At 39.5% G+C, this 11882-nt stretch overlaps 1 protein-coding gene across 1 annotated transcript in view; it reads right to left on the bottom strand.

The window, feature by feature from the left end:
• mus201 (rad2 superfamily protein mus201) overlaps positions 1-9691 on the bottom strand; it is a 200927-nt gene extending 191236 nt beyond the window's left edge. The window contains exon 1 of the mRNA XM_070089880.1: positions 9552-9691. The gene's annotated coding sequence lies outside the window, so the exon portion shown is untranslated. The remainder of the gene's footprint in view (positions 1-9551) is intronic.
• Positions 9692-11882: the final 2191 nt, after the last annotated feature.

Raw genomic sequence — 11882 nt, 5'->3', positions numbered from 1 at the left:
GAGAGGTATTTCTCAGTGTATACACACCGAGAGGTGTGTAGTTCTCTGTATATACCCTCGTAATTTACTTTTAAACTGTTGTAACTCAATCAACAAATATGATCTCATACACTACTGGCCCCGTCACACCAGAACAAAAGAATTCCTACACAATGAATGTAACAAAATCAAAAACATTTTTTTAATTACATTATCCCACATAATTTATACAAAAATGCGAAATAAAACCACAAAGATACATAACAGAAAAACCCAGCACAACATGGAGAGAGACTTAAACCTTGCCCACTCAATATCACAAGGTTTCTAAAACATGTCGACAGTAGAGCATTAGTCATCACTTAGCGTAATATACGGGCATTCACAAGCCACAAAACCACCACCACACAATTAAGAAGGATATAGATATATGAAATCCCTTCTGGACGTTGTGATTATCTGTATGTTGGAGAAACTGCCGAAGTCTGTCAAAGCTCATAAACGAATACAAACATGTTTTTACAACGCAATTTGAATATAGCTTGTGTTACGTACCATAACTAGTATAACTATTTGATGACACGCACAGAAGCCAAATTACTCATCAAAGAAAGTAACAAATTCAACAGAAAGCTAGAAACTGCACTGATCACAGTTTCAAACATTATTACTAAAATAACTGGACGTTTCCAATTAGTCAAGCCTCTGACAATACAGTTGTGGACCAAAGCACATGATGGTGGCCAGCAACGAGATCTTCCCCTCCTTCTGCAACTCACCTCCACACCTGATTCATCCTTCTCCCATCTCCCACCTAAGATTCAAAAGGTATTTGAGTCAAAAAAACAAAGGTGAGGAGAAATTATAAGTGCACAATAAGACAGGAGAATCAGAATCAATGCTTCAAAATAGTGCACGAGAATTGTAAATATTATGCTCTTCCCAGGCATGAAGTGAGTCTGCTGTTCAAGTGAAACAATGTATATTTAGTAACGTTTCCTGAAGCTGCACTTAAGTGTCTTTTCACAAGCATTTTGTTGTTGTTGAAGCAAAGCTATGTTGAAGGTGTCTCGTCTTCAAAACTCAGTCATAGAAGTCGAGCTTCGAGAATTTTTAGCACCATCTACTTTTTACTGGATCCTATTTCAGTTATCTACCACTCGGTAAAGAAATATTTTATAGCAATCTTTCTGCGACATATTTTTCTCTTGTTTACCAACGAGGACAATTCCAGTGTTCTCATCCTGTACTCACTTTAACTCGCCTACTTTAACTCACCTGACTTAATTCACCTAATTAATTTCATCCAATTAAACTCACCTCTATTGTATTTGCAGTTGTCGAGTCTTATCTTGTGTCCCGTAGCACCACCTGTTTACTAATTCTCAGCTGAACTGCATCCTGGCCTCTACGGCCTTATCATACCTATGCATGAAACTGCATATTGAGTGTGCCTCCACCATCTCCTAACTAGATCTTCTCACTTGCTAACCACCTTGAGACTGAAGAAGCATTTTTCCTAACTTTCCTGCGGCTCATCTGCGCCTTTACCCGCCATATTTGCTCCTTACGGAAGAATTCTGCATTAGACAAATTGAAAAACTTTTGCAAACAACTCAGTATGCAATTTAGAAGAAATGGAAACCAGAACCTGAGAAAATGGAAAGACATAAAAAAGGTGGAGAGAGAGACAGAGACAGAGACAGAGAGAGAGAGAGAGAGAGAGAGAGAGAGAGAGAGGAAGAAGAAGAAGAAGAAGAAGAAGAAGAAGAAGAAGAAGAAGAAGAAGAAGAAGAAGAAGAAGAAGAAGAAGAAGAAGAAGAAGAAGAAGAAGAAGAAGAAAGAGAAGCAGGTAAAGGCAGAGCAAGTTCAGTCTACTGATCCATCTCTTGTTGACGTTGCACATACAAAGTGACCCCTGGCTTGCCTCCCTCTGACCTCTACTGCCTTTACACTGCCCTCGCACTGACCTCCACTGACCTCACCCTGACCTCACAAGCGTGACATTCACCAAGGACCTGCCACAAAGGCTGGGTGACTTCAAAGGCTTAGCGTGAGCACGCCTCAGTGAGTCCCTAACCTCTCTCCTCATTTCCAGCATCGTGTGATTTTCACGGAGGTGAGAAACCGTACGTGTTTGTCCTCGGCCCGTACATGTTGTATTAACCAGGTCACTGATGCTGCAATAACCAGGTCACAGACGCTGCATTAACGAGCTCACTGGCATTGCAATCACTGCCACATACACAGCTGGTGGTCCTCCTAACCTACAATCCACACATTTGGTATGTTTGGGGTTTTCATTATTGTCGACCTCAATCAAACCATCGCTGCTGGCTAACTTGAGGTCTGCAATAATGAAAAGCCAAAACATTAGCCAGCACTGCTGGCTTACGTCTTGGCTTGCCGAGTTTACGCCAAAGACATATGTATGCGAATAACCAATGAGAAAGATACAGCTAAAACAAATCCAGCTTTGAAAGGTGAGATAAAACGCATGTACTTGTTGCTTCAAGTTTCTCCTTTGTATGGACTGATGAAGCCACTGTGTGGCGAAACGTTTCCTTAATAAGATACCCAAAAGTTGCACCTGTGTCTAATTTATCATCAGTATTTGGACACTTTGCTGAGGAAATGTTTCGCCACTAATGTCTTCTTCAGTCCTCAGGACTGAATATCCTAATATTTTGCACTAGTCTTCTTTCACATTGGTTCGAGATGTTACACCATACTTTGCCCAAAGGTATGGTGTACCATTATTGTAATGCGTGTGCGCATTACAATAATGGTACACAATACATAAAAGATGGGGAATTAGACACATGCAACATTTGGGTGTATCTTATTTGAAGACGCTTAGCCCACCAGTGCCTTTCTGAATTCAAAACAGAGATGATATATGAAGACAGTAAAGATGAGGTAGTTTTGCAACACTGAAGGACTGAGTACTCATCTTCTGTTGTCTTCGTAGAGCATCTCTGTTGTGAATTTAAAAAAAAACTGGTTGACGAAACGTCTTCAAATAAAGATACCAAAGTGTTACACATATGCCTAATTTTTTTATCTTTTATTCACACAGGCTTTTACATAGTTTATACCTGCTTTCTTACCTCAGTTTCTCTCTGGCGATACACTTTTTTGATAAAAGTACTTAGAGAGGATTATTGCGACCCCTGAATGGGTCACAATGTATATAATGTATATTACCTGTTCATATAATTTTATATTGCTTATATTTGCGATATTTGCTAAATAGTAAATATATTGCTTTATATTATTATTTGACTTATTTATATTATTAGGTAGGATGTAACATTTATATATTATTCAGTGCTCATAGTTCGAGTATTAAGTAGCTGATGGACTTGCCTAACAAGCGTTTCGCTCGTTTCCCTGCCGGCTTCTGTGTTGCTGGGCAGCAGCAGTCCACGGAGAGTCACGTGATCAGGGGGGTTATCACACCTCGTCTGGAGTAGTCGGTCTGGCCTGCTCTCTCAGGTCGGCTGGATGTTCTCCTAACAAGACGTCCCACACTCCTCTCCCTTGCGGGCCCTTGTTGGAAGATCGTCTCTGTCGCTTTCTTGTTGTTGGTTCTGTGGAACTCTGTTCACAGAACATTGCCTAGACTTAGTGATTTTCGACGTTGTACTGATGTTGTGTGTCACTTAGACACTCTGAGCAACTCAGGTCCTGAGCTGTAGCTTCTGACCTAATTTGTACTGGTATCTGTGCACTGTTACAGTCGGGGATTTTCTTATGCTGAACTTAGATTCAGTAGTATGGGAGTTTTGTGACTTTTGTGGAGGATCTGCTGATGGTCCCTACTTAGTGTCGTTATATTATCTCCTTGTTCCTGATTTTGTGTTGCTGTTGCTTGTTATATTGCTGTTCGGCTTAACAGTCGCCTTATTGTTCAAGCAAGCTGTTCTGATTGCCAGGTTGGTCAAGAAGTTAGTTTACGTGAGGGCTTTTAGTCAGTCACTGGTTAAGTCTAGTAGAGTCTTGAGACATAGCGAACTACTTAGAGCACTTACACACATGCACACAAATTTACTTGTATATATTTGTATTATGTTATTAAATTCTAATGATGTACCTGACGGTACTTATAAGCCATAAAGATGAGATATGTACCTTCAGCACAATACTACTGTACACGAGAGAAGTGATTATTATTATTTTGTTTATATTGATTAATTTAATTTAATTGGATATTACACGCCTAGACAACTTTATTAATAAACTTATTAAAATGTTAATTTCTTTAGTTAGTAGCCTACCAGTTGTAATCCTGAAACACTACTGAATCTTAATGAATTCTAATGGATAATTGGACCAGGATACTGACTACTTGTTACAAAAACCCAGTAACAGGTTGGATGCTAGAAGGGCAGTCCTTTTTAGTATTCACTGGAGATCTCTATGCTTATTAGAAATCGCGTTTTTTGTAACAAGGATCTTTTGACTGTTTTCACTGCTGTTATCCTGGATAACATCACCTGTTGCTGTGATTATCTTGCAGATATGATGGTCAAAGAGAAAAAAACTCACAAAGAACGTATTTAATATTCTGTTTGTTTCAACTATAATTGTACTCTCGTTAAATTTACATTTATGGTTTTAACACTACTGAAAACAGCCTCATTCACTGGAGCTAGAGATCAACCTTCAGCACACAGGAGACCTAAAAAAAAAAAGACGCTACAATAAGTGGGCAATAACATACTTTGTCTGATACACTTACGTGAAAAACTTCACAGCCGACACATTCAACAGTTTATACACAAATAACCCGCACATAGGAGAGGGGAGCTTACCACGACGCTTCGGTCCGACTTGGACCATTTACAAAGTCACACTAACAGAAAATAGTGAGGCAGCTGGTATATACAAGCGAGCAGGACAAGGATGGGAACAAGAGAGTGAGAAGAGGAAGTAGTGGCAGTGTTAAGGTAAGTAGTGGTAGTGGTAAGGTAGGTAGTAGTAAGACAGGTAGTGGTAAGGTAGGTAGTGGTAAGATAGGTAGTGGTAGTGGTAAGATAGGTAGTGGTAGTGGTAAGGTAGGTAGTGGTAGTGGTAAGATTGGTAGTGGTAAGGTAGGTAGTGGTAGTGGTAAGGTAGGTAGTAGTAAGACAGGTAGTGGTAAGGTAGGTAATGGTAGTGGTAAGACTGGTAGTGGCAATGGTAAGGTAGGTAGTAGTGGGAGTGGTAAGGTAGGTAGTGGAAGTAGTGGGAGTGGTAAGGTAGGTAGTGGAAGTAGTGGGAGTGGTAAGGTAGGTAGTGGAAGTAGTGGGAGTGGTAAGGTAGGTAGTGGGAGTGGTAAGGTAGGTAGTGGTAAGATAGGTAGTGGTAGTGGTAAGATAGGTAGTGGAAGTGGTAAGGTAGGTAGTAGTGGTAGTGGTAAGGTAGGTAGTAGTGGTAGGGTAGGCAGTGGTAGTGGTAAGGTAGGTAGTAGTGGTAGTGGTAGGGTAGGTAGTGGAAGTAGTGGAAGTGGTAAGGTAGGTAGTAGTGGTAGTGGTAAGGTAGGTAGTAGTGGTAGTGGTAAGGTAGGTAGTAGTGGTAGTGGTAGGGTAGGTAGTGGAAGTAGTGGAAGTGGTAAGGTAGGTAGTAGTGGTAGTGGTAAGGTAAGTAGCAGTGGTAGTGGTAAGGTAGGTAGTAGTGGTAGTGGTAAGGTAGGTAGCAGTGGTAGTGGTAAGGTAGGTAGTAGTGGTAGTGGTAAGGTAGGTAGTGGAAGTAGTGGAAGTGGTAAGGTAGGTAGTAGTGGTAGTGGTAAGGTAGGTAGCAGTGGTAGTGGTAAGGTAGGTAGTAGTGGTAGTGGTAAGGTAGGTAGTGGAAGTAGTGGGAGTGGTAAGGTAGGTAGTAGTGGTAGTGGTAAGGTAGGTAGTGGAAGTAGTGGGAGTGGTAAGGTAGGTAGTAGTAGTAGTGGTAAGGTAGGTTGTTAGGTAAGACACATGTGCAACAGTTAGATATCTTTATTTCGAAACGTTTCGCCTACACAGTAGGCTTCTTCAGTCGAGTACAGAAAAGTTGATTGAAGCAGAAGAGACTTGAAGACGATGTAATCAGTCCATCACCCTTAAAGTTTTGAGGTGGTCAGTCCCTCAGTCTGGAGAAGAGCATTGTTCCAAAGTTTGAAACAATATGGAGTTGAAGTGACAGGATGGAGCCTTATATACCGCAAGGAGGTGAGACAGGTCACTAGTAGAACGCAGATGTTGGGAGGTCAGGTCCCTCTCAAATCCAGCCGCTCTCACTAGTAGAGATAGTCGAAGTTGATTCGAGGTCTGTACCAAGATACCCTTGTGTTGCAGTGTCTGACAGATTGAACTTTAAAATGGTATAAAATACCGACAGATTGTTAGGTAAGACACATATGCAACAGTTAGATATCTTTATTTCGAAACGTTTCGCCTACACAGTAGGCTTCTTCAGTCGAGTACAGAAAAGTTGATTGAAGCAGAAGAGACTTGAAGACGATGTAATCAGTCCATCACCCTTAAAGTTTTGAGGTGGTCAGTCCCTCAGTCTGGAGAAGAGCATTGTTCCAAAGTTTGAAACAATATGGAGTTGAAGTGACAGGATGGAGCCTTATATACCGCCAGGAGGTGAGACAGGTCACTAGTAGAACGCAGATGTTGGGAGGTCAGGTCCCTCTCAAATCCAGCCGCTCTCACTAGTAGAGATAGTCGAAGTTGATTCGAGGTCTGTACCAAGATACCCTTGTGTTGCAGTGTCTGACAGATTGAACTTTAAAATGGTATAAAATACCGACAGATTGTTAGGTAAGACACATATGCAACAGTTAGATATCTTTATTTCGAAACGTTTCGCCTACACAGTAGGCTTCTTCAGTCGAGTACAGAAAAGTTGATTGAAGCAGAAGAGACTTGAAGACGATGTAATCAGTCCCTCAGTCTGGAGAAGAGCATTGTTCCAAAGTTTGAAACTAGTGACCTGTCTCACCTCCTGGCGGTATATAAGGCTCCATCCTGTCACTTCAACTCCATATTGTTTCAAACTTTGGAACAATGCTCTTCTCCAGACTGAGGGACTGATTACATCGTCTTCAAGTCTCTTCTGCTTCAATCAACTTTTCTGTACTCGACTGAAGAAGCCTACTGTGTAGGCGAAACGTTTCGAAATAAAGATATCTAACTGTTGCATATGTGTCTTACCTAACAATCTGTCGGTATTTTATACCATTTTAATGTTCGTTAAGGTAGGTAGTGGAAGAATTAGGACCGAAGCGTCGTGGTAAGCTCCTCTCTCCTATGTGCGGGTTATTTGTGTATGAAACTGTTGAATGTATCGGCCGTGAAGTTTTTCACATAAGTGTACCAGACAAAGTATGTTATTGCCCACTTGTTGTAGCGTCTATTTTTTTTTTGTTTTTTTTAAGGTTTCCTGTGTGTTGAAGGTTGATCTCTAGCTCTGCCAGTAAACGAGGTTCTATTCAGTAGTGTTAAAAACATAAATGTAAATTTAACGAGAACACAGTTAAGTTACATTTGTAATTAATTAATTAAACACAAATTCACCCTGAGTTACGTATTTTTTCATACCATGATATATTTTACATATAAAATAAAGAGCTTTTAAGATGAATATTTCTAGGGAAGACGAAACATTGTGTGAGATGTGAGTAAAGCTCGCTAAGATTGACTCGCTTTCTGATAACGAAATTAAGTCGAGGTTCCACTGAGGCTGGTGGTTGATGGTTGTATATATGGCGGTGTGGGAAGCACCCACCACCACCACTGGGTTTGGTAGTGTATATGGTGGTTTGGGAAGCACCCACCACCACCACTGAGGCTGGTGGTATATATGGTGTAGGAAGCAACCCCCACCACCACCACTGAGGCTGGTGGTATATATGGTGGTGTAGGAAGCAACCCCCACCACCACCACTGTGGTTGGTGCTATATATGGTGGTGTAGGAAGCAACCTCCACCACCACCACTGTGGTTGGTGCTATATATGGTGGTGTAGGAAACATCCTCCACCACCACCACTGTGGTTGGTGGTATATATGGTTGTGTAGGAAACAACCTCCACCACCACCACTGATGATATATATGGTGGTGGTGATATATATGGTGGTGTAGGAAGCAAATACCACCTCCACTGAGGTTGGTGGTATATATGGTGGTGTAGGAAGCAACCCCCACCACCACCACTGAGGCTGGTGGTATATATGGTGGTGTAGGAAGCAACCCCCACCACCACCACTGTGGTTGGTGGTATATATGGTTGTGTAGGAAGCAACCTCCACCACCACTGAGGTTGGTGCTATATATGGTGGTGTAGGAAACATCCTCCACCACCACCACTGTGGTTGGTGGTATATATGGTTGTGTAGGAAGCAACCTCCACCACCACCACTGGTGATATATATGGTGGTGTAGGAAGCAAATACCACCTCCACTGAGGTTGGTGGTATATATGGTGGTGTAGGAAGCAACCACCACCACCACTGAGGTTGGTGGTATATATGGTGGTGTAGGAAGCAACTACCACCACCACTGAGGTTGGTGGTATATATGGTGGTGTAGGAAGCAACCACCACCACCACCACCACCACTGAGGTTGGTGGTATATATGGTGGTGTAGGAAGCAACCACCACCACCACTGAGGTTGGTGGTATATATGGTGGTGTAGGAAGCAACCACCACCACCACCACCACCACTGAGGTTGGTGGTATATATGGTGGTGTAGGAAGCAACCACCACCACCACTGAGGTTGGTGGTATATATGGTGGTGTAGGAAGCAACCACCACCACCACCACTGAGGTTGGTGGTATATATGGTGGTGTAGGAAGCAACCACCACCACCACTGAGGTTGGTGGTATATATGGTGGTGTAGGAAGCAACCACCACCACCACCACTGACAGACTCGGACAAAACTGTGTAAGTGCCAGATCAAAATGCCTGAAAGAATGCCTGCTTGCCTACTTTCCTGCTTGCTTGTCTGTGAACCTGCTTTATCTCGTCTTCCTGTGCTCGTACAGGCACGTGCGTGCCCCAGCCTTCTGGCTCACCTGCCTCCCTGCCGGAACTTGGAATAATTCATACCTTACAAGCAAGATAATATATATCCAGATCACTTCAGAATAACGTTGAAAATCTGGTCGAGAGCTGCAGTTCAACTTACACACATTCAGCATGGAAACAATACAACAGAACCACAAGGACTCCTTCCTGTGTTTTGTTGATAACTTTAATTATGTTATACTGATAATAAATACGTACCACAAAGAGCAATCACCAGTAAGAGTATGAAACAAGTGGCTGATGGAGCTCAACCCCAATCACTCGTATACTCTAAACCTTTATAACGCTCCGGGAATGAGATGAATGAAGGTAATTAGGTTTGATCATTGGAAGGGAATGTCAGCTCTAATTCCTTGAATCCAGAGACCTTCCGAAGGTTCAAGGGACCGTCCTTCAAGGGCAAAGTCTTGGAGATGGGGACTGTTAGGTAACCAGAGACAGAGAATAAGTTAAAACAAAAGTGAAAACAACTTCTGGAAGAATGTTTATCTACAGTGAACACATCAAATGTCTCACCTGAGTCGAAAGTCAAACGCATACCAGAACTCTTTACAACACTGTTAAACGTCAGATCTATCATCGAGTACGCAGCATCACTGTGAAGCCCATTCTTTTTTAAACATAAACATGCTTGTGAAAGTCTAGACGTTTGAAACCAGACTAGTCCCTGAGATGAAGAAAATGAACTATGCATTAAAACAAATAAAAGAAATTAAACTAGCGTTACTTGAAAAACGATATTTTATCTCTATCTCCTCTCTATCCCCTCTCTCTCTGTCTCTCTCTCTGTCTCACACACCCACCTGGCTGCTTCCTCGTCACCAAAAGATACAATGTAGGAGCTCTACCAAAAATAACGCATTTTCTTACTAACTTAATTTTCTTGCGTCCTACACAGGGACGCCACAGTTAATAACAGCGATATCCCTGTCCCTTTCGTAACAAAATTATTCAGATAATTTAAATAGAAAAAGGGTAACAACATATTGAAAAGCAAATGATGATTATGCTATAACCAGAATAATTACCAGTCCTTGTAATAACATCGCGAAGACGAGGAAAATAATTGCTAAATTAATTAAGATAATTAGAGGGAGCAGGAAAAGGGGAATCTGAATAACAAGATGAGAGGGCTAAGATGGTGCCAGACAAGATGAGAGGGCTAAGATGGTGCCAGACAAGATGAAAGAGGAAAAAAATATGAAGATATCTAATTTCGACGAAGCATTTGCCGGAAGGGATTAAGTAAAAGGCAAATAAGTAATTAGCCGAGAAAAGGTTACTTGTAAATATCTGACTTTTACTTGTAAATATCTGACTTTTACTTGTAAATATCTGACTTTTACTTGTAAATATCTGACTTTTACTTGTAAATATCTTACTTTTACTTGTAAACACCTGACTTTTACTTGTAAATATCTGACTTTTACTTGTAAATATCTGACTTTTACTTGTAAATATCTCACTTTTACTTGTAAATACCTGACTTTTACTTGTAAATATCTGACTTTTACTTGTAAATATCTGACTTTTACTTGTAAATATCTGACTTTTACTTGTAAATATCTGACTTTTACTTGTAAATATCTGACTTTTACTTGTAAATATCTGACTTTTACTTGTAAATATCTGACTTTTACTTGTAAACAACTGATTTTTACTTGTAAACACCTGACTTTTACTTGTAAATATCTTACTTTTACTTGTAAATACCTGACTTTTACTTGTAAATATATGACTTTTACTTGTAAATACCTGACTTTTACTTGTAAATACCTGACTTTTACTTGTAAATATCTGACTTTTACTTGTAAATATCTAACTTTTACTTGTAAATATCTGACTTTTACTTGTAAATATCTTACTTTTACTTGTAAATATCTGACTTTTACTTGTAAATATCTGACTTTTACTTGTAAATATCTGACTTTTACTTGTAAATATCTGACTTTTACTTGTAAATATCTGACTTTTACTTGTAAATATCTGACTTTTACTTGTAAATACCTAACTTTTACTTGTAAATACCTGACTTTTACTTGTAAATATCTGACTTTTACTTGTAAATATCTAACTTTTACTTGTAAATATCTGACTTTTACTTGTAAATATCTGACTCTTACTTGTAAATATCTGACTTTTACTTGTAAATATCTGACTTTTACTTGTAAATATCTGACTTTTACTTGTAAATATCTGACTTTTACTTGTAAATATCTGACTTTTACTTGTAAATACCTGACTTTTACTTGTACATATCTGACTTTTACTTGTAAATACCTGACTTTTACTTGTAAATATCTGACTTTTACTTGTAAATATCTGACTTTTACTTGTAAATATCTGACTTTTACTTGTAAATATCTGACTTTTACTTGTAAATATCTGACTTTTACTTGTAAATATCTGACTTTTACTTGTAAATATCTGACTTTTACTTGTAAATACCTGACTTTTACTTGTAAATACCTGACTTTTACTTGTAAATATCTGACTTTTACTTGTAAATATCTGACTTTTACTTGTAAATATCTTACTTTTACTTGTAAATACCTGACTTTTACTTGTAAATACCTGACTTTTACTTGTAAATACCTGACTTTTACTTGTAAATATCTGACTCTTACTTGTAAATATCTTACTTTTACTTGTAAATACCTGACTTTTACTTGTAAATACCTGACTTTTACTTGTAAATATCTGACTCTTACTTGTAAATATCTGACTTTTACTTGTAAATACCTGACTTTTACTTGTAAATATCTGACTCTTACTTGTAAATATCTGACTTTTACTTGTAAATATCTGACTTTTACTTGTAAATATCTGACTTTTACTTGTAAATAT

Source organism: Cherax quadricarinatus, chromosome 30 (assembly GCF_038502225.1).
Source record: "Cherax quadricarinatus isolate ZL_2023a chromosome 30, ASM3850222v1, whole genome shotgun sequence".
Classification (NCBI taxonomy): domain Eukaryota; kingdom Metazoa; phylum Arthropoda; class Malacostraca; order Decapoda; family Parastacidae; genus Cherax; species Cherax quadricarinatus.
Note: the sequence above shows the minus strand (reverse complement) of the source record. Positions and strands in the feature narration are given on the sequence as shown.